At 31.9% G+C, this 24,150-nt stretch overlaps 1 protein-coding gene and 1 long non-coding RNA gene across 3 annotated transcripts in view; one reads left to right on the top strand and one right to left on the bottom strand.

Moving 5' to 3' along the window:
• Window positions 1–24,150, bottom strand: part of LOC114334477 (3-hydroxy-3-methylglutaryl-coenzyme A reductase) — a 490,400-nt gene that overhangs the window by 337,883 nt on the left and 128,367 nt on the right. The gene's annotated exons all lie outside the window — the stretch shown is intronic.
• On the top strand, window positions 7,384–9,470 carry LOC114334478 (uncharacterized). Its single transcript, XR_003653107.2, has 2 exons — window positions 7,384–8,880; window positions 9,176–9,470. It is a non-coding gene; the product is annotated as an uncharacterized LOC114334478 (long non-coding RNA).

Consider the following 24,150-nt stretch of genomic DNA (forward strand, 5'->3'; position numbering starts at 1 on the left):
AATTGCTTGGAAATTTCTCATATAATAATAATTGAGTTATCCTCCCACTCAAAAAGGTCCGGAACATTGTTTAAATAATCAAAATGTCAAAAATGAAGAAAACATTCGATTTTTTTCTTCGTCTCTTGATTATAACTTTAAAAGTATTCACTTCCGAGAAAAGTTGCACAGACATAAAAGTTGCATAATCAAGTTTCCTACAATATGTGATTGGTTAAAAATTTTAAACTTTGTCACCCTTTTTGCAAAATAGCAATAATTGCGAAAAAACCATAAAAAAAGAAGTATTTGAATTTTACGTTTTTCAACCATTTATGCGAGTTTCGTACGGATCTTCGAGAGAACCACACGTATCTATTTACATCGGCCGGTGATATCGAGTGCTTAATAGTCAACAGATTTGTATTAAAACTTGTTAAATTATTTCTATAAAAAACAAACTGAAATAGTGGTAGTGTAGGGACACACAATGAGTGTCAATTCGGGGGGGAAAGACCCCCCCACTCATCCTCCAATCGATTCTACAGAACCGCAAGATATTAATATGCAAGTTACGGATTCAGGTATATTCAATACACAGGGAAATCAAAACGTAAGTACACCAATTTCTTCAAATATCGAGCAAACTAATCCTTTGAAAGACGGAAACACCTCCCAATTACAACCCCAAAGGGAGAAACAGGTATTTAAGTATGAATCAAACGATCAAGGACCTTACCATTTATATGTTGAAAATAATCAAACGAACTTTTCGGGTAGGCTAAATTCATTAAAAGTCGGGGATTTAATTTTATCAAATTTTCCTGAACTTGACAATAAAATTTTAAGTATAGATACAATAGGTCGCAATAGAATTCGAATAAAAATGAAGGACCCAAAAAATGCTAATTATCTTGTCAGTAACAAAAACGCTAAAGTATTTATCGACAACAATTTAGATATTTATGTTCCTAAATTTATTATTGTCAGGCAAGGAGTAATAAGAGATATTGCGACGGAATTTTCTGAAGAGTATCTCAAAAATAAAATTAAATCTTATGATAATCATCTGCCTTTCGAGGTTTTAAATGTTAAGAGAATAAATCGTAAGGTTACAAAAGATGAAATGACAGAATTTGTGCCAACCAAATCGTGTGTTGTCAGTTTCAAAACACAAATATTACCCAAATATGTAATTATCAATAAAGTTATTAAAGAGGTAGAGACATACAAACAAAAAGTATTGCTTTGCTTCAATTGTTTGCGTTACGGGCACCTGGGGGGGGGGGCACTGTAAGTCTCATCCCCGCTGTTTCAAATGCAATAAGGATCATAATTCAAAAGAGTGTACGGAAGAAGAAATATCACCAAAATGTTTCAGTTGCATGGGAGATCATTTCACTATTAATTTGAAAGATTGCCCGGAGTTTCACCGACAAAAATTAATCAAAGAAACTATGTCATCAACAAATTTAAATTATCATGATGCTAATAAACAAATCCCTAGAAACACCTACGCTTCTATTACTGCAAATCGTTCAAATAACACTAGCAACATCCCAAATAAAAACATGACCTTTCAAAATATGTCCATCCCACCTCCAACCCGTTTTGAGCTTCTACCCTCATGTTCAACTCGACCTCCTCCAAACTATAACATCTTCGGAGAAAGCCCTTCACACCACACACAAACATACAGTAAAGTTCATCATAAACAATCAACTGGTACGTTTCACAAACCAGTTAAAAGGCTGAGGCCAAATAGCCCAGACCCCATAGAAATAGCACATCGAGATATTGTTTCCCAACCTAGGACTCTAGGGCCAGATTCTAATATTTTAACCAATAACAGTTACGTTAAGAATTTAAACACCTCAGATTTTTCAACTCATCATTCAGGGTTAGGCTCAGAAAATGTCAAAATTATTTTAGAATTAGTGGCAAACATTATCTCAACAATTAGGAGAACCAATAATTATGATATTTCAAAAACGGAACTAGAATATATAATTAGTAAACAATTAAATATAGACTCATCAGAAAACACATTAAATTCGCAGATACAATACAAAAAATAAATATAATTCAATGGAACTGCCGATCAGCAGTTTCAAATAAAGAGAACTTGGAATTCCTTCTTCACGAGTATGATGCTGCTCTTGCAGTGTTATCTGAAACTTGGTTGAAACAAGGAAAGTATTATAACTTTAAAAATTACAATGTTAGTCGTCAGGATCGCCCAGACGGATTTGGAGGGGTAGCAATATTAATTAAAGCAAACATTTTATATAAAGAAATAATAATAAATACTAAAGTCAATTTTTCTCATAAATGCATTGCTCTTAAGCTTTTACCTAATAAAAAAACAATTCATATAGTTTCATTATATATTGAGCCAAGAAAGAAGATAGCGCTGCAAGAGTGGACTGAATTTTTTGATAATGTACCAAAACCTTTTGTAATAGCAGGTGATTTTAATGCCCACCATGTTTCTTGGGGTTGCGATTTTAATGACACATATGGGAATATTTTATCTGATGCAATAAATCAATGTAACCTTGTTTATCTAAACAGCGGATCTCCAACATTAGTTCCTTTAAGTTGTAAAAGCGCAATCGACTTAACTCTATGCTCTCACGATATTGTACAATTTTTTACATGGACCACAATTGAGGACCCACATGGATCAAATCACCTACCCATATTAATTACACTCGATGTGGAAGATGATCATCAAGTAGCTGTATCCTCGGAGCACAACAGATGGCAGTTAAAAAATGCAAACTGGAATCTATATGTAGCTATTCTTGAATCCAGAGATATAGCTCAAAATTATGATGAATTCCTTTCTATGATTAATGAAGCTGCAGAAATCTCCATCCCAAGAAAAGTCTCTAGTCAGACTAAGCACCGTAATCACTGTCCGAAGCCTTGGTGGAACGAAACTTGTAACAACGCTGCTCATCAAAGAAAAATAGCTTTCATCAAATATAAGAGAACTCCAAATCGTGAAAATTTAATAGAATTCAAAAAAATGGACGCTTTTGCCAAACGCACTTTCAAACTCACAAAAAGGCAAAAATGGATTGAGTACTGTGAAAGTTTAAACCATCATACACCAATTTCACAAATTTGGAAAAAGGTAAACTCATATAAAAATCGGAAAGTCCAAAATAGACTACCAATAGACCCAAATGCGAATTGGATAGAAGAATTTCACATCAAAATTTCACCGCCATTGGTACCAACCAACCAAGTTGCATATGATCCCCAAATTTCGTCAGTACCAAGGAACATGACCAATCTAAGCGATAGTTTTTTTATGTGGGAACTGGAACGATGTATGAAACATACCAACAATAGCTCTCCTGGTATAGACAATATTTCATATTCCATGCTTTATAATTTGCCAATGAATCAGAAAAAATATCTTTTAAGTATATATAATGCAATATGGACAGGACAAACAACAATCCCTGAAAGCTGGAAGGAGTATATTATCATCCCAATAAAAAAATATGATAAACCGGATTCCATTCCAACTTCTTATAGACCCATATCATTAGCTTCATGTGTAATGAAAACCTTTGAGAGGCTTATCAAAAATCGTCTTGAGCAATGGTTAGAGAAAGAACATATTCTGCCTGACACACAATATGGTTTCAGAAAATCTAGGTCAGCATTGGAGGCATTAACAGTAATAGTAACAGACACTTTAGCTGGATTTTCTAGTAACTTTATGACTATGGCAGGTTTCAACGATATTACAGGAGCATTTGATAACGTTAACCTAAATGTTCTAACGAACAAACTGATTTCAATTGGATTTCATAAACAATTAGCGAACTTTATAACTTCCCTGTACACCAACAGAAAAATTCATTTAAAAATAAATCAAGAAATCACCAAACCTAGAATCACGAACCTTGGACTCCCCCAAGGCAGCATTTTAAGTCCACTTTTGTTTATATTATATACAATGGATGCCAGTGTTAAACTCAAAAATATACGAACAATACAATTTGTAGATGATATTGTTTTTTATTGTACCAGGAAAAACTTTGAAACATGTGAATATGAACTGAACAAAACCTATGACATCTTTAATGAGTGGCTGAATGAAAATAATTTTACACTCTCTGAACAAAAAACAGAGGTGTGTGTATTTAGCCGAAAACGAAACATTGAGCAGGATCATGTAAAACTGGGACCTTATAATTTCCAAATAAAAAATGTAGTGAAATACTTAGGATTATATCTAGATCGAAAACTGCTATGGAAAGACTGTATACATCAAATAACTAAAAAGTCTGAGAATGCTATTAACATACTGAGAGCTTTCTGTTATACCAAATGGGGAGCTGACCCAAATATTGCCTTGTTGTTTTATAGAACTATGATAAGATCAATCCTGGATTATGGTAGCCATTTGTATGGATCAGCGGCACAAACGCATTTAGATAAAATAGAAAACCAAAAAAACAAAAGCTTGAGAATATGTCTTGGATATCTCAAGTCAACTCCAATAAATATTATGGAAGCAGAAGCCGTAGAACCACCATTACAACTGAGAAGGCAACTAATTAGTAACAAGTTCATCACGAAAGCATTTTCCAAATTCGCAAGTTATATAACACTTATCCATGAACTTTCAGTTTCAGTACTCACTCAGTCGTATTGGCTAAAAAAGAAAACTCCACTTATCTGTGAAAGTTACACCACTCTTTCTCAATACAGGTTGTCACTATACACATCAAAAATCCAACCAATATTTTCAGAACGTCCACATATTCTGTTTTCTAAACAAATCAAGACATTTCAGATCGACAAACACCACTTTCTCGAAACGGTTAATCAACGATGGCCCGACTACAACCAGATTTACACCGATGGATCAAAACAAATTCGTACAGGCGCCACTTTTTACGATCACACCACAAAATATCACGAAGAGATCAGATTACCAGATGAGGCAACGATATATACAGCAGAAATGTTTGCAATAAGTGAAGCTCTAAAGTATATACTTAGGACTGATAGATCGAAAAGTATTATATTTACAGATAGCAAAAGTGTCGTGGAGAGACTAAAGAATATAGGTGCGTCGAAGAACTTAAATCATCTAGAAGTAGAAATATTACAGACCAATTACGAAATACGTAGCTCACAACGAAAGGTGATAATAGTTTGGATAAAAGGACATTCGGGTATTCAAGGAAATGAAATTGCCGATAAGTTTGCAAAGGCTGCGTCAGACTTAGACAGAGAGTGTATTAATCAGCGTATTCCTTATACCGATTTGAATTCCATACTTAAAATTCAGCTCAAAACCAAATGGCAAGAATTGTATAACAGCAAACAAACAGGACTAAATTACAAATCATGTCAAGTCCAGATCCCGAGGCTAAGATGGTTCCACAACCAAAACAACAGAAACTTTATTATTACCATTAACCCAATAAGAGCAAATCATGCAATGTCACCAACTTATAAATTTAAAATTGGTTTAATTGATGATTCTTCATGTTTATGTGGTGAACTGGGAGACTTAACTCATATTATACTCGGGTGTTCATTAAATAGTGCAAGCACTGATAAATTCTATAATGAAATAGTTAATAACAACATTTTTTTACCCATAAATTTAAATTGTATAATTTTCAATACGAATAATAATATATTGTATTTCTTATATAATCACACCAAGAGGTGCAAAATGAAATTGTAAATTACTAACCACATCTTTGTTAGCAATTCTGCAACTAATTATATTTTGTACGTGTGCACCGAAAAAATATAAAAAAAAAATATAAAAAAAAAAATTAAAAAAAAACAAATTAAAAAAAAAAAAAATAATAATAATAAAAAAAACAAAAAAAAAAAACAAAAAAAAAACAATAGTAAAAAAGAATATAAAGAAAAAAAAAGCAAAATAAATTATACATATAAAAAGATAAGTAAAAATTAAATTATAAAGAAAACAAAAGAAAAATTTGCACACATTAATCTTACCTTACTAATATTTTGAGCATTGTAATCGTGAGGAAGGATGAGTTTTAAATTAAAAAAAAAAAAATAAAAAACAAAAAGAATTGTTATAGTTAAAGAAAAAATTGTCTGGCTAATTGGTCCCTACCAAAGCCATCAAATTAATTAAAAAAAAAAAAACCATTTATGCTACATTTAGGACCTTTTTAGGACCTTCATATTTTAATCAGAACAACTTTATGATATAATAAAACAATACTTTAAATTTCATTAAGATCGGTTCCATAAATTTTGCAAAATAAATTTTGCAATCCAGCTTTCGTAAAAAAAATTCATTTTTTTTAAATGTTGCAGGATTGAAAATAAAGCAAATAGCAAGTTGATTTTTTTTGCATATAGAAGAATATTGTACCTTTTATTTGTAATTTACAAAATTAAAATCGGTTAACTACCACGGCGTCAGGAATTTTTTTAAATAAACATTAATTTTTGGTGCTACGCGCAGAGTGTTCGATTCACACAAGTTGATTTCCACCAAAATTTCTTCCAATCTTTATCTAATATATTATTTTCTTTATCTAATATATTATGTTGTTGTATTTTAATATTTTAATTCCATAAAAATCAAACTAATTTGATTATTGTTTGTGAAATATTGTTTAAACAATTGCATATGTTCAAAAATAATAAACTTTTATTCTCTAAATTAAAATATATGAACAAAGAAAGTTTTTGCTAAAAAGGTGTTACTTCAAAGGATAGAGTATGTGTTTTTATTTTGCAGTAAACAAATTTATTTATTTATATCGAAATGTACTAAAAATTAAAAGTTATCAATAATTAGTAAAGGTCATTGGAATGCCCAATCAGAGCAAATGTATCCGCTGTCCTGCGCGTAGCACCAAAAATTAATGTTTCTTTAAAAAAATTCCTGGCGCCCGTGGTAGTTAACCGATTTTAATTTTGCAAATTGCAAATGAAAGGTACAGTATTTGTCTATATGTAAAAAATAATTAAACTTGCAGTCTGCTTTGTTTTCAGTCCTGTAAAATTTTGAAAAAATGAATTTTTTTGCAAATGCTGGATTGCAAAATTTATTTTGCAAAATCTATTAAACCGACCTTAATGAACATTACAGTATTGTTTTATTGTATCATAAAGTTCTTCCGGGTAAAATATAAAGGTCCTAAGTGTAGCATAAATGGTTAAAAAACGTAAAATGCGAATATGTACTTGTTTTTTATGTTTTTTTCGCAATTATTGCTATTTTGCAACAAGGGCGACAATTTTTAAACTTTTAAATTTTTAACTAATCGTATATTGTAGGAAATTTAATTATGCAACTTTTATGTGAATACAACTTTTCTCGAAAATGAATACTTTTAAAGTTATAATCAAAAAACCAAGAAAAAAATCGAATTTTTCCTTCATTCAACATCCAAATGTACTAATATTTTTACAGATGCGCCCTGGTCTACTTATCTCTTTTATTTTTAATTACTCGTGTTCATTCGAATCCCTAAATTTCTTAGCCGGTTTTAAAGACGTCATTCTACCTACGTCATTCGATCAGGCCGTTTTCCAAAGTATATGTTGTAAACATCACATTAATTTTGGGTGCCTTTTTATTTTAAAAAAGTTTCGGTTGTTGAATTAGAAATGAGTAAGTTATACAGAAATAAAAAAGGAGTCCCCGCTTTAATAACCCCAAAGCTGGTTTAAGATAAGCAAATCAAAAATTTTAAAGATGCATCGGAAAGGGTCACATGGTTAATTAACTGGGATTCCCTATATCCTGTGGTGAATAAATTATTTGTGGTCTCGTATTATAAGATATTATAAGACACAGGTAGATATGCCATTATTTAGGTAGTCATGAACTTTAGGATGTTTTTTTAAAGAAAAAGTATGCAAAAAATAACGTCAACCCAAATCAAGAGTAATCTCTTTTAAATGAAAACTGTATAATAAAAGAAATAAAACAAATACTTTAATTAAGCAAATTTTGCTTTCTACTGCAGACGAAAATAGACTGTTAGTATTAAAAAAAAAAACATACCTACTCAGACAAAAAAAAACGCCCATTAAAAGATATTGTCAGTCAATTTTCAATTTTTCCCGTCGCTTCAAAACTAAATTTTTAACAGTAATAGCAAACTTTATTAGAATTTAAATATTAAATTTAAATTTGAAATTTATAGCACAAATGTGTGTACTTATCAACCATAATTATTTAATTAAATATTTTAAAGGATATGACAACGTCCATAAAATTATGAAGTCGCGATTAAAATTACAATCAATATTTTGAAGCATTTCAGAGGTTACTAGACTACATAATGGACAAGAGAACCAGAGATATACCGGAGAAATTAGCAAATAAACGCCTTTTTTGTGGCAATCTTTGATACAGGTATCTAACAACAAAATTAAACGTCATATTTTACTTATAAACAATATATTTATAAACAATGTAAGATCGGTATTTGATTTTAGATATTAAAGGTAAATACTGTAACGTTATAAACGTCATATCTTTGCTATTTTATTTTCAAATAATTATTTTATTCTATTTTCTTTAATAATTCATTAATAATAATCTTCTTCTATTTGTTATAACTTGTTTTCCCGTTAAAAACTTGTTTGGCGCCCTGTTATAGACAACTCTCTTTTCATCTAATCACTCGTGTCATATATCACAATCATAATCATAATCACTCGTGTCAATACGGAACATACTTCTATTCTACTCTTTCTATTCTCGTTTCTGTCAGTATCAAGCCCCAATAACTAACTCATGTCAAGTCAATCCCTCTTAACATGGATGGTTTTTCTATAATTTCTCTGATTATAAAACCAAGATTTCATGGTTCTTTTATTTTATTTTCCAATAGACGTTCTTAATAAATTAGGGTAAGTGTTTAAATATCACTGTACAAATTTATTCAAGCCTATAATAATTTTTTATGTTCATTTCTTCCTATCTAACCTCACTTCACACTTTTTATTTTTCATAGCACATGGTCGATATTATTATATTATTTTTATTCATATGCACGTAGAAATCTACAAATATTTAATGACTAATAATTATTACTATTAATTTTATTTAACCTTGCCTTTTTGCTACTTGTCGATTAATTCTTGAAGAATGGCAAGGCTATATTTCAATTATTCTTGGTGTCTCATATACTTGTATGTATTCTAGTGTTTTTGGACAAATTGCAAAACGACACACAACCCTCCACCTCCTGGGAGGAGTCCCTGACTGGAGCCCCCAATGTCGCCGGCGATGCAGCAATAACCAGAACAACTGAACATCTAACCAACCAACACCTGTAGGCCTGGTGGCGCCGAACATCTACGACCCCAGAGCCAGTTGCAGAACCAACAGCAAGACATCAAGAATCTACAGACATAAATACCTTCGGCAAGGTTTTGTATATCTTATGATAATACATTACTTAATTATGCCTTTTATGAAAAATAAACATGATTAGTTATATTATTGTTTTATTTGCTCCATTCTGGATTTTCAGTGTTCATATTTTTTATTAAGACAAGGTGGACTTACAACTTGGGAGATTGAGCTAGTCTAGGGTAAACGATAACTATCATAGTTGATTGAAATATTATTTTTAAATATGTAGTATTTCAATTATCTGTAGTAGTTTATCGCTTAAAGACTGGTAAATTATAAGGAACAGTGAGACAATTTGGAAGCTATTAAGGCCCAGAAAAGCAATAAAGCAGCAGAACTGTATAAGGTAGGTGGCGACCACCTAGCAAGTCACATCCACGCGATAGTATAACCGATTTATAAAAAAGGATGCAAACTCCAGTGTAAAAACTACCGTGGAATCTCTCTACTATGTACAGCATATAAAGTCCTCACGTATATTATAAACCAGCGGCTCCAATCACTAGCAGAAAATATTATTGGAGAGTATCAGACGGGCTTCCGACGGGGAAGATCGACACTGGATAAAATATTTACAGTCAAACAGATCTTGAGCAAATCATGGGAATACGATGTTGATGTTCACAACGTGTTTGTAGACTTCAAACAGGCATACGACTCAGTCAAAAGGAACAAACTGAATTGGCTGAACTGAACTGACTATTGGCTGAATTGGCAATACCACACAAGCTAATAAGACTCATTAAAGCCACAATGGATGAAACTCAGGCATGTGTACGAATACAAAACCACCGGACAGACTTTTTCAAAATTTCGCAGGGACTAAAGCAGGGAGATTGGCTGGCCCCAATATTGTTTAACCTAGCACTGGAGTATGCGGTTAGGCAAATGCAAACTGGACAAGGAAACCTACTGACCAACCGAACGGTTCAACTGGCCGCTTATGCCAATGATATTAATATTATGAGTAGAACATCAACAGGAGCACAGGAAACATACGCAGAGTTAAAAACACAAACAAAAATGCTAGGTCTGGAAATTAACACAGAAAAAACAAAAATTATGACTCAGACGAGAAGAAATATAGTCACACAAAACATTATACATGAAGATGACATTGAAACAGTTGGAAAGTTTACATACCTGGGAGTAGAAATATATGCCGACGGATCAGAAGACGGAGAAATACGGAAGAGAATAGCGCAGGCAAACAGAGCTTATTTTGCCCTCTCCTATATATTTGGGTCTAAAAGTGTCCACCGAAATACAAAGATGAGAATCTATAAAATTTTAATTCGACCAATAACATGCTATGGCAGTGAAGCCTGGGTCCTGAAAGAAACATCCAAAAACAAACTCGACACATTCGAAAGGAAAGTATTGAGGAGAATACTAGGACCTGTGAGGGAAAACGGAATATTCAGAAGTCGATACAACAACGAACTTTATCAACTTTATAAGGAAGCACCCCTGTCAGGCTTCATTAGAATACAAAGATTGCAATGGGCCGGACATTTGATAAGTACGGGAGAGGATATGCTACCAAAAAGAGCACTGAATGCTAGAATGCAGGGAAAGAGACCGGTTGGAAAGCCAAGAAAGCGCTGGGAAGACACAGTAAACAATGACACACAAGACAAGACGCATATTTTAAGAGTCCGTGTATGGAGACGAGCAGCCACAGACAAACAAGGGTGGAGGCAAAAAATAAATGAGGCCAAGGCTCAATTTGTGCTGTAGTGCCGTAGAAGAAGAAGAAGTGAGACACTTTGACTAAAAAATAAGTAAAATATTTTAAAATGAGAGTTTGTAAAGTTATTTTTGTTAATTTTTTACTTAATTATTGCAAAAATAGCTTCAAAAGTTGATTTTTTGAAAATTATTGGTAACGTTGCTAAAAATTCACAAAAAACTTTAATTTCACATGATAATAGGGACAATATGACATGCATGTAGCTATAGAAATTTCAAGAAGTTTCACTAAACAGTTATTGCAAAATTGAAATTGTTTATACCAGCAAGCTTTTATCTGTTGTATACCGTAGGCCGTAGATATAACAGACTACCCTGTTATACTCCCAAATCCACGTGAGTGGTATAAAACGGGAGACTATTATATAGCTTTTATCTATACAACGTTATTAGGCGTAAACTATTGGGTCTAAATGAATTCTGAAAGCACCAAATTAAAGAGAAAAGCTTTTATCAAATTAAATTATTTAACGAATAAAAAAATGTATATAAAATATAAAAATTTCAAGAAGTTTCACTAAACAGTTATTGCAAAATTGAAATTGTTTATGCCAGAAAGCTTTTATCTACAACGTTATTAAGCGTAAAGTATTGGGTCTAAATGAATTCTGAAAGCACCAAATTAAAGAGAAAAGCTTTTATCAAATTAAATTATTTAACGAATAAAAAAATGTATATAAAATATAAAAATTTCAAGAAGTTTCACTAAACAGTTATTGCAAAATTGAAATTGTTTATGCCAGAAAGCTTTTATCTAAAACGTTATTAAGCGTAAACTATTGGGTCTAAATGAATTCTGAAAGCACCAAATTAAAGAGAAAGACTTATTTTATCAAATTAAATTATTTAACGAATATAAAATATATATAAAATATTGTAAAATAGGTGAGACAACAGTACTGTGATTTTAAGCTTACATCTAAAATAACTTTTTTTAATAAGAATAAAAAAACCAACCAAAATGGGAATAGGAAGAGCCTAAACCATAATACTCGTAAATAACAAAGGGTAAACAAATCAAATAAGAAATTAAATGAAATAACAAAATAACATATAGGAGCCAAAACTGCATACAAAGATCAAAACAGCAAAAATAGAAAATTATACGAAACAGCATGTTTTCTAAAGAAAAAAATAATAAGTACAACAACAAAAATAAAATTCTTTATGCCTAGTCATATATTAGATATTATTGGATACAAACCAACAATTGAAATAATTATTTTCTTAAAAATTAACATGTGTTCGTAAACAAGTTCTACATGGCATTAAAAGAGTCACAGCCACTTTTTGATCATTTGTTATATTTTTAGGTACCGAAAAAACCCCACACGAGGTCAAAAATCTACCTTAATAAGCGGTTCTTACAAATCAAGTTATTGTTGTTGACAGGTACAACATAAAGTGTATAGAATGGTAGGTCATACCATACATGTAATTTTCCCTTAAATATTTATAAATTGTAAGTAAACAAATTTGTCACATTAAAAATAGTCAAAACAAGTAAGCAAGTCTTCGGCATCTCAATTTCTAAGTAAAAAAATTATAAACTCAAATCCTTCCAATAATCAAAAACATATAGGTCTGCTAAGAGCATTTCTTATTTTCGAATTCTGAGGCTCAAAGTCTTAAACCTAAATATGACCTTTATTGAACAAAAATTGGAATATTACTGTCTATTGTGAAATCGACCATTCACTTTTAGGGATAGACTCGAGCAAAGCCGAGCCAAGCCGAGCCAAGCTTTAGAAAAGCTTGAAGCCGAGCTTGATCTCAAGTTGCAGGTTGAGCTGGCTCGTGCCGGCTGGAATTCATTCCATATTTTACGGACACACTGTATAATGAAAATACATATTTGTCGTCTGAATTACTTATTCTCAAACAAAAGTACCATTTGCAGCAGAAATAAATGAATTAGAAAATGTATTAGAGTATCAGCTAAAATATTGACAAGCTCATTAAGGAAAGCTCGGCTCGTTTCGAATACAGCTCAGCTCGGCTCGAAAAAAAAATTGATTCGAAACTCGGTTCGCAAGAAACAAACCGGCTTGAGTTCGAAGCTCGGTTTGTCAAACGAGTCGAGCCTCGAACCGAGCCGAGCTAAGCTCGAGCTTGTGACCAACCCTATTCACAAGAATAAACTAGTAAAGAAGAAAATGCAACATGAACACTTCTTCTTTCATGAATTCTTCTTTTTCAGTTCGCCTCCTCCACTACTGAAAGTTCGCTATAAAGTTGGCGAATTGTTTTTTGTGTTTTAAATGTTTAAAATGGCATTTTGAATTTTGGTCCGATCATTTGTTGCTTCGAAAATTGCAAAATAAAACTAAAATTTAGAAAATCAAAAATTTGCTATAACTTTTTCTCAAATGAAATCAAGACTTTGATATTGCATGAAAAGTTGAGTCAAACAGTCTATAATGCACAAAAAATTTCAAAATGATTCGACAATTAGTTTAAATTTTATTCAATTTGTTTATCCCACACAGCTTTTTTGCAATATTAGTGCTCATAAAATGATAATGATACATAAATTTTGCGGGCACCACATGAAAGAAGAATACTTATATTTTCAACGCATTTAAAAAAATCAATAGAAAGTCATTTTTACCATTCCGAAAACATTTTACTAAAGTAGGGCAATTTTTCGGTTATAAATAATTTTAATAACTTTGTTAATATTGACTGTAGACTAAAACTTTGGTATTTGAAAAGCTGGTTTATCTACACGCATTTTAACAAAAATTCGCCTAGGTTAATTACGGTCTAAGTTAGCCACGTTTTTTGCTATTTCATAGCTATTATTATTTGTATAATATGTATACATTATACATAATATAAAATTCTCCTGTCACAGTGTTAGTTACCATATTTCTCAGAAACGGCTTGACCGATTTTTATGAAATTTTACATTTATATCCTGTAGGACCGAAAATAAGTTGTAATCTAGTTTTCATACCCATAAGTGATAAGGGGGGTTGCCCCCTGACACGCCCCATAATGTTAGGTGGGAATATATGTACATAAAGGGTGGAATGCATAAAACGTAGTATGTACCTGCGTATGCTTCAAGTACCTACTACATTTTTGAAGATTTTACTACACTTACAAAGCATTTACTTTCCTGTGTAGCACCTGCTACTATTTACCAGATACATAGAAGAATATACTACGCTTTTGAAGTATTTGCTAGTTTAGTAGTATTTGCTTCAGTTTAAGGCAAGAGTCCACCGACCTGCATCGTACGCATCACACTCATCGTACGCAACGGATTTTAGTCTGCCTTGTACAAAAACTTGTGTAACTGCGTCCACTGATCCGCATCGTACGGATCGCATCATCGGTAATGCCGAAGGGTTGCTTCGAGAGGCAACTTTTGCGGTGCGTGCCGATGAATCATTCGGAATTCCGACCAGTGGACGCACCCCACGCACTCTGTTCGGAATTTCGCTTGGCCCAGTGGGAGCTAATCTGTGGCTAATTTGGTCTTTTTTAAGATCTCTTGAGTATCTAACTATGAAAATTATTCTCGTTAAAAAAACAACACATTTTTCTATCTTAAATATAATGAACTTTTTAAAAAATATTAGACTTGTTAATGATGTTCCCGAGGGAAGTGTAAAATTGATGCAAGACATTTCATTGTCCCTCACAAAAGATGAAAAAGCAAGCAAAGTGTGTTACAAGTACAGTTTAAAAACACAGAAAGTATTTTACCGATTTCAGAAAGGCAACTTTAATCAATCTTTAAAGAAACTTTTACTGATACTGATGTAGTTACTATTTTCTATTTAAATCAAATTGTAACAGCTTTGTGTATTCCTTTATATCCAAATAATGTATAGTTATTTAGAAAAATGGTGCTACTGTGCGGTCTACCGTCGTGTTTTGCTATAGCTTGCGGTCTACCGAGAGAATTGGTGTATAAGCTGTAATATTACTATGCCGACACAGAATGTTTACAAATAATTTTTGAATGTATTTTTTAAAAATATGTAGAGTTTGTGTAAGGTTTTATAGGTCTAAAGTTAATAATTTTCGAAATATTTAAAATGACATATGAGAGTTTTACCACAGTATAGTGTCATTTTTAAATAATTTAATATTTTTGACATAGGTATATCAATATAATAAATATATTTTACAATGTGATCACTATTTGCAAATAGAATTTTTTTTCATTTTTTTAAATGGGCATTATTATTGCATTTTGTAGTAAATATTACAGGCTTCCTTTTGATATCAGGTTGTATGTACCTAGTATGTTTCGTTTTGTAGATATTTAAAAGAGAACTATATATTTTACTTTTTTGATGATTTCTTATTGCTAAACAGATACATTAAAATATCATATTTTACCCTACTAATAAATATAGTTAATATGCATAAATTAATTATTAAATTAAAAAAACAACCAATTTTAAAGTTTACCTTAGTAATTTTTCTACCCTAGCAGGTAGTGGCATCGGCAATCCGATCGCTGCCGATACAGTGGACGCAGTATGAAAAATGAATCCGATGCGTACGATGCGTCCGATGCGTACGATGCGGACCTGTGGACGCTTCCCTTTAAGTGAAGTTGGTGGATGGGCGACTTCAGCGTAGGTATTTTTTGTTACAATATGGCAGCATTTATGAATGTGTGTCATAGAAAAATCTACAAACAAGGAAGAAGATTCTTAATTTTTGGGCTCATTCTTTTATCAAATAAAATTTAATAATTCTCAAGAAGATTAAAGAATAATAATTGTTCATTTTTATCCTCGCGTAACTCTTTTGTCGCTTCGAAATCTGAGTCACTCATTTTTACTCATGTACAACTCTAATAATTTGGTACATAAAAATGTGAATTCAAAAATCACAAGCACATGGAAAACTAGTTCCATCACGATTGGTGTAATGCAGAAACGGCTGGTGCTACGCTTTGTAGTAAATAATTCAGATCAGTAGTAGGTACTCCTGTTGTATAGTATGTTCCTCTCAACAAAAGTACCTACTTTTATGTAAAAGCAAATGCTACAAAGTAGATACTATTTGCTGAAGCAATAGCATATACTACGTTTTATGCATTCCACCCAATGTACTCTACAAGACTTCAAGTACATACAAATTAAATAAAGAATGATCAAAATCCATCAATAAGCTCCGGAGATATTAATCGCAGCATATGTTTGAAAAATCAATTCAATTTTTGGATTGTATGGATTTTAATAATTCCCATCTACCGATCCCGACCCAATTTTGTTAGGACTTCATTTTCAAAGCTTTATTAACCGCTATGTTAAAGTTCAAAGTTTACTTCAAACTTTTACACATAAACAATATATCTTGAAGTTTAAAATGGCGCTAGTTAGGTTGCTTAATTGTTATAAACAAAGTAGCTGTTAATTAAATAAAAAAAGTGGCCACCTTTGACCTTAATTGATCTAGGCGAATTTTTTTTGTGATAATTTGTATAAAGTATAAACAAAGTGGATTTAGTCTATATTTAATATTAACAAAGTTATTCAAATTATTTATAAGCCAAAATTGACTCTACTTTAGTAAAATATTTTTGCAATGGTAAAAATGAGCTTTGTTAATTTTTTATTAAATATATTGAAAATATAGATCTTCTTCTTTCATGCGCAAAATTGGTGTATCATTACCATGTTCTGAACAATAGTAAGTAAGTAAGTAAGTAAGTAAGTAAGTAGATCTTCGCAAAACTTATAACAATTTTTTGAGTTTCAAAATTTTAGTCTTATTTTGCAATTTCCAAAGCAACAAATGATCGGACCAAAATTCAAAAACTGTCATTTTAAACCTTTGCTCGTCGAGTATAAGATGAATAATCTAAATATGATATTTAATTACCCTATTTTTAGCAGTAGCCATTTAAACGAAAAAACTGCCATTTTTGACTTTTATAATTTGTTCATAACTAAAACTCTCGTCCGAACTATGATGGGCATTTTTGTATTTATAATGTATTAGGTATATATATGTAGTACTTAAAAAAACCATTTTCAACCTTGTTAGTCAAGTGTTCCGAACATGGCATATTTTTGCCTTATTTCTCTGGAGTAATTACTTTCTTTAACATGGAGATTTAGAGGAATAAAACAATTATTGTATGTATAAATTATATACGAAAGTTAAGTTATATTTATATTTATTTGTTTTGAATTTCTTGTGTGCAAGTGACTAACTCCCCAAAAGAAGAAAGCATATTCCATGGCCTATCTCAATTAAAATTTTGAATGAAAGATGAAAGAATTCAGAAAAATTTCAGGAAAAACAAAACTGAAGGAGTGAGAAGTTTGCTATAAAAGATTCAAAACAAAGAAAAGGAAAAAAGGAAAATAAACTGGTATGGGCACAATAAAAAAACGCACTAAGGAAGAAACCAAAGCAGATGATAGAATCGAAAAGTTCTGTTAAAAGAAGAAAAGAAGACCGAAGAAAAGATAATGATATATGTAGAGTAAAAAATATATATTAACAAATGAATATGTTATCGACCAAAGACCAAAAGGAGTGTACGATATTTATAGAAGAAAGTAAAAATACTCAGCCTCCCCAGTCCTAGATTTATAAGGAATTTATAAGGAGAATGTTTTAGAAAGCATGTTTTATAAGACATAATAGGTCTGGATCCCGCATAAGAAAAAAAGTTGATTAATAGCAAGCTGAAAATTTGTTAACAGTTAGACGGTGTCTAGTCGGACAAACTTTAATATATGGGAACACTGGAACAGGGGGAGCTTTAATGGTGGAACAGGTTAAAAATTTGGAACGTCAGATTACGAAAACGTCAGATGTATTTTGTCGGACAGAACTTCCAATTGATTTGTTGCCCTTTCATTAAACTCTCATGCAAAAATCAGACTGGTGTTTATCACCAACTGCTCATTTTAATAAGTGGAACATGAAGAACATGTCAACAAATGACAAGAATCATGTTGGTTATAGTCCAGGCGCATCTGTTTTGAGATGGACATTGAGAGGTGACTGAAATTTTTTTGCAGAAATTGCTTGAAAATAACTCACATAATAATATTTGAGTTATCTTCCCACTCAAAATGGTCCGGAACATTGTTTAAATAATCAAAATGTCAAAATATGAAGGAAAAATTCGATTTTTTTATTGGTTTTTTGATTATAACTTTAAAACTATTCATTTCCGAGAAAAGTTGTACTGACATAAAAGTTGTGTAATTAAATTTCCTACAATATAGAATTGGTTAAGAATTTAAAAAATAGTCAACCTTGTTGCAAAATAGCAATAATTGCGAAAAAAACCATACAAAAACAAGTATTCGCATTTTACGTTTTTCAACCATTTATGCTACACTTATTACCTTCATATTTTACCCAAAAAAACTTTATGATATAGTAAAACAACACTGTAAATTTCATTAAGATCTGTTTAATAGATTTTGCAAAATAAATTTTGCAATACAGCTTTCGCAAAAAAATTGATTTTTTTTAAATGTTACAGGACTGAAAATAAAGCAGATAGCAAGTTGAATTTTTTTTTTGCTTATAGAAGTGTACTGTACCTTTCATTTGCAATTTGCAAAATTAAAATCGATTAATTACCACGGCGTCAATAAATTTTTTAAATAAACATTAATTTTTGGTGCTACGCGCTGGACAGCGGTGTTCGATTCACACAAGTTGATTTCCACCAAAATTTCTTCCAATTTTTATCTAATATATTATTTTCTTACTCTATATTTTGTTGTATTTTAATATTCTAATTCCACAAAAATCAAACTAATTTTATTATTGTTTGTGAAATATTGTGTAAACAATTGCATATGTTTAAAAATAATAAACTTTTATTCTCTAAGTTAAAATATATGAACAAAGAAAGTTTTTGCTAAAAAAAGTCTTCAAAGGATAGAGTATGTGTTTTTATTTTGCAATAAACAAATTTATTTATTTATTTATATCGAAATGTAATAAAAATTAAAATGTATCAATCATTATCAAAGGTCATTGGAATGCCCAATCAGAGCAAACTATCCGCTGTCCTGCGCGTAGCATCAATAATTAATGTTTATTTAAAAAAAATTCCTGACGCCGTTGCTGTTAATCGATTTTAATTTTGCAAATTTCAAATAAAAGGCACAGTACACTTCTATATTATGCAAAAAAAATTTCAACTTGATATATACTTTATTTTCAGTCCTGTAACATTTTGAAAAAATGAATTTTTTTTGCGAAAGCTGGATTGCAAAATTTATTTTGCAAAATTTTTTGAACCGATCTTAATGAAATTTACAGTATTGCTTTACTGTATCATAAAGTTTTCCATAAAAAAATATGAAGGTCCTATGTGTAGCATAAATGGTTGAAAAACGTAAAATGCAAATACTTGTTTTTGTATGATTTTTTCGCAATTATTGCTATTTTGCAACAAGCGTGACTATTTTTCAAATTTGCAATCAATTTTATATCTTAGGAAATTTAATTACGCAACTTTTATGTCAGTACAACTTTTCTCGTAAATGAACACTTTTAAAGTTATAATCAAAAAACTAAGAAAAAAATCGAATTTTGCCTTCATTTTTTGACATTTTGATTATTTAAACAATGTTCCGGACCTTTTTGAGAGGGAGGATAACTCAAATAATATTATTTGAGTTATTTTCAAGCAATTTATGCAAACAATTTTGAGTCACTTCTCAACGTCCAAATGCACTAATATTTTTACAGATGCGCCCTGGTCTATTAGTAATAGCAGTCTGATTTTTGCATGGGAGTTTAATGAAAGGGTAACAAATCTATTGGAAATTCTGTTCGACAAAACACATCTGACGTTTTCGTAGTCTGACGTTCCAAATTTTTAACCTATATCAAAGTTTGTCCGACTAGACACCGTTAAGCTATTAACAAATTTTCAGCTTGCTATTAATCAACTTTTTTTATGCGGGATCCAGACCTATTATTTTTGTTATCATCAAGTATCTAAATTCAAGATCAAACCTTCTTCTATCAGGTCCCGATAAGAATTTTTGCCTGTTTTATCCTAAAATATATTTTTTAATGAGGAAGGTTCCTTATGGGAAGACGGGCGATCGGGCAGCATTAACAACTAAAAAACAATGTTTTAAAATAAAATAAGTTCACAATACTTATCATGAACTGGCAAAATATGATTTGAACTTAAACTTAAGTACTTCGTAATTTCAAAAATATTTTTTATTTACGTTTTGTCATTTTTAGTTTTTTTTCTTTTAGTTTTAAATTGGTTATAACTCGAACCTTTTTGTTTCGAATGATCTAGAAAATCTAAAATAATCTCTGCCGGGGTCGAAAAAATTTTAGTAGAATTTATAAAAAGATATTTTTAAATTATTAATTAATTATAGTCTGGACAAAATTACATCGAACACCCCTTGTTTTTTATCATTTTTAACATACTAAATGACATATCAAATAATTTTTATCCATTAAACAGATCGGTGAAGGTCGTCCTTATATCAGATCTTAGACTAAAACAGTCTACTCCAGGAAAGAAATATTTTGTTGTCGATACCGACTTGGAAAAATTTGGATGTTCTTGATTTTGTACATGACCTAGTCCAAGCACAAAACAACGGCAATTTTACTTAATGATCGAGGTAAATTTAGCCCAAGGTTGTGCTTCCAAAATATTACGAAAGGGTTAAGGTGAAATAATTATTATACATATTTTATTCTAATTGCTCAATATGGTTTAACTTGTGGAAGGCTGACTGCTACCCACGGCTATTTTAGATTAAGCATGATTTTGCTTATATGCAATTTTACTTTATTAAAATAACTACTTAAATTGATTTGGACCATTTTTATCAATAATTATGATTGCTTGAATTAAAAACTTTTTAAATATTATGCAAAACGAATTGTATTGTGGTTTAACGATATCTAGTAATTTATTGTGGTTTGATCTCATCCAAAAAATATCATTATTATTATTAAGACAATAGGTATAAAAACGCCTATAGAATTTATAATATTTTTGTGAAAAAAGTTCGTGCACGGATTTATACTGGGTGGTATTTATACTGCTTCTATTATTATTTTACATCAAAAATCATCAGAAACTATTTGTAGAGAAATGAAATCTGTATTAAAAACAAATTTTAAAATTGTTTTAAAATTGAAGACAGTCCTATATTTCGGCTATCAACATAAATACAAATTTGAAGTTTTGCACACATACAGAGTGCATACAGGTGGAATGTTCGCATTTTTAAAATACTTACTTAATAACTGAAATTTAAATTTTAAACGCAGCCTACTACTGTGACACCACAGTAACAGGGTACATTTTCGATATTTTGCTTCGCGTTAGAGATATCGGAAAAAGTTATTTGAAAAAGTTGTTCCAAATATTATTTTAACCCAATATACCAAATTTCATGACAAAATTCGCAGTTTTAGTTTTTTTATTATTTGTAGTGAGGACCCTAAAATTCCGATATGGGGGGGATGCATATCGGCTGTCCCGAGATGCATCTTTTAGTCAAATTTTAGGTTTTAGTGTCCTGCCTACAAAAATAATAAAAATATAGGGATGTATTCATCTTAAATGTGACACACTGTATATTCCAGGCTTCTTCCTAAGACTACCGCCCGTAGGGAGAAGGGAAACGCAAAACATAGATTTACCAAGAATATGTCCGTCGTAGAAACAAATATTTCCAACAGCAAATGTAGTCGAGAAAAATGTTTATTAGCACTTTTGTGTAGAATAAACTGTTCTCTCAGAAACAACGCTTGAAGCGAGCGGCGATTTTGAATGTCGGTTACGCGCGCGAAATCAATTTTTTAAATACAATTTGTATCAACTCGACGGTAAAAATTCGATATCTTTTGATCAGAGTATGCTATCGACAAAATAAAAATGCGTTTTAAATAATGAAAAGTGCAGCTTTCATATGCAATTTTTGCATTTGGAGTAAATGAAATCAATTTCTATCAAGCTGTTAAATAAATAGTGACCACATGCTTATCGACGGAAGACACTCTAGCAATATCATCGGCGCACACAGTCTGAGGGGAGCAAAAAGTGACTCTGATCACTTCGTGGTCAGAAAAATGAGAACAAGGCTAAACACGAGACATCCAAATCAACGCCTACAAGGAAACAGATGGGACATTTCAAGGCTCGATCTACCTGATAATGAACGCCAATATCAGTCACTGATCCAAAATAAATTGCAGACACTGAAAGAAGAAGAAACATCAACACCAGAATTGGCCACAGTCCAGAAATGGCAAAATATAACAAACGCCATAGAAAGCGCCGCAGCGGAAACTATAGGGAAAGAAAGGAATAACAAGAAGAAAAACCAGTGGTTTGACCAGGAGTGCGAACAAAGCTTGAAGCAGAAAGCAATCAAGAGGCTGGAGTTACTAACACGACCTACAGAAGATAACAGGGAAGACTACAACAGAGTAACGACTCAAACGAGAAGACTTTTAAGAAAAACAAAAAGAAACAGTACCTAGAAGCACGAATACAGCAACTCGAGGAGGAACATAGAACCGGTCAGTCTAAACAGTTTTATAGGGACCTAAAAACAATAATGACGAGTAACACGACCAACAGCCCAGCCCAAGATTTATAAAAGACGATGCAGGACAATTGCTCACAGACGACGAAGAGATAAGCCGCCAATAGAGAAAGTATTTTGAGCAACTCTTAAATGCAGAAAACCCCACAACGGCAGGGCAACAAAGACAGTACCAGTTAGCCGAACCTGAAATACCAGGGCCCACACTAGCTGAAGTAAAGTCCGCAATTTCGTCCCTAAAAAACCATAAAGCCCCAGGCCCAGGCGGCATACAGGCGGAACTACTAAAAAAAGGAAGAGAAAAACTACATCCTGAGATATATCATCTTATAAGCGAAGTCTGGAAAAGAGAAGAAATACCGAAACACTGGCATGAAAGCCATATAATACCTATTCATAAGAAGGGAAACTAATACATATTATGTCGGAACTATAGAGGAATATCGTTAATCAATACAACATACAAAATTATATCCATAATACTGTTTAAAAGACTAACTCCATACATAGAGGAAATAATAGGCGACTACCAAAGCGGATTCAGACCGGGAAGGTCGACCATAGATCAGATCTTCGACCTACGCCAGGTGTTGGAAAAAAACGGGGAATTCAACCGCGATGTACACCAAACCTTCGTGGACTTTAAACAAGCTTACGATTCTGTTAGCAGAGAAGCATTTTGGGAGACTATAGTAGAAATGGGAGTACCTGGCAAGCTGGTACGATTAGCACATGTGAGCACGGAGAAAGCTTCTGCACGAATCAGAATTGGCAGCACCACGTCGGAGGAATTCCTCATTGACACCGGGCTTAGACAAGGAGATCCTCTCGCCCCCCTGCTGTTTAACTTCGCACTGGAACATGCAGTAAGAAAAGCTCAGCCACAACTAACAAACGGATTTGCCGTCCAAGGATCAAAAATACTATTGGCCTTTGCGTATGACGTGGACACAATTGCACAATCCACCAGAGATGCAAAAGAAGTTTTCACCCTATTCGAGAACGGAGCCAAGGAAGTTGGTCTTAAGGTCAACGAGGACAAGACCAAGTACATGGTGGTTACGAAGAGCCTAAGACCAAGGGTTAGACAAAACGTAACAATTAATAAATACAAATTACGGAATGGAGGGAAATATTAAACGAGGCCAAGACTCACATAGAGCTGTAGAGCCAAATGATGATGATGATGTTAAATAAATAAATGTTGCACAATTTTTGTCATTTTTTAAGATTCTAAATAGATCAATGAAATTTATTATTTCCATTGACTGGTCACTATGGAATTTCCATTGTCAGAGAAAAATCTTCAAAACCCATAATAACTACAAATACAAAGCATTTGAAACATGCCTAAAAACGTTGTATTTAAACTTTTACCTTAAAAACGCTCTAAAACATTGAAAACTGCTCCTTTTCGATTTCACAAGTACATTTTTCGAAATGACACAATTTCAA

Source organism: Diabrotica virgifera, chromosome 10, assembly GCF_917563875.1.
Source record: "Diabrotica virgifera virgifera chromosome 10, PGI_DIABVI_V3a".
NCBI classification, from domain to species: domain Eukaryota; kingdom Metazoa; phylum Arthropoda; class Insecta; order Coleoptera; family Chrysomelidae; genus Diabrotica; species Diabrotica virgifera.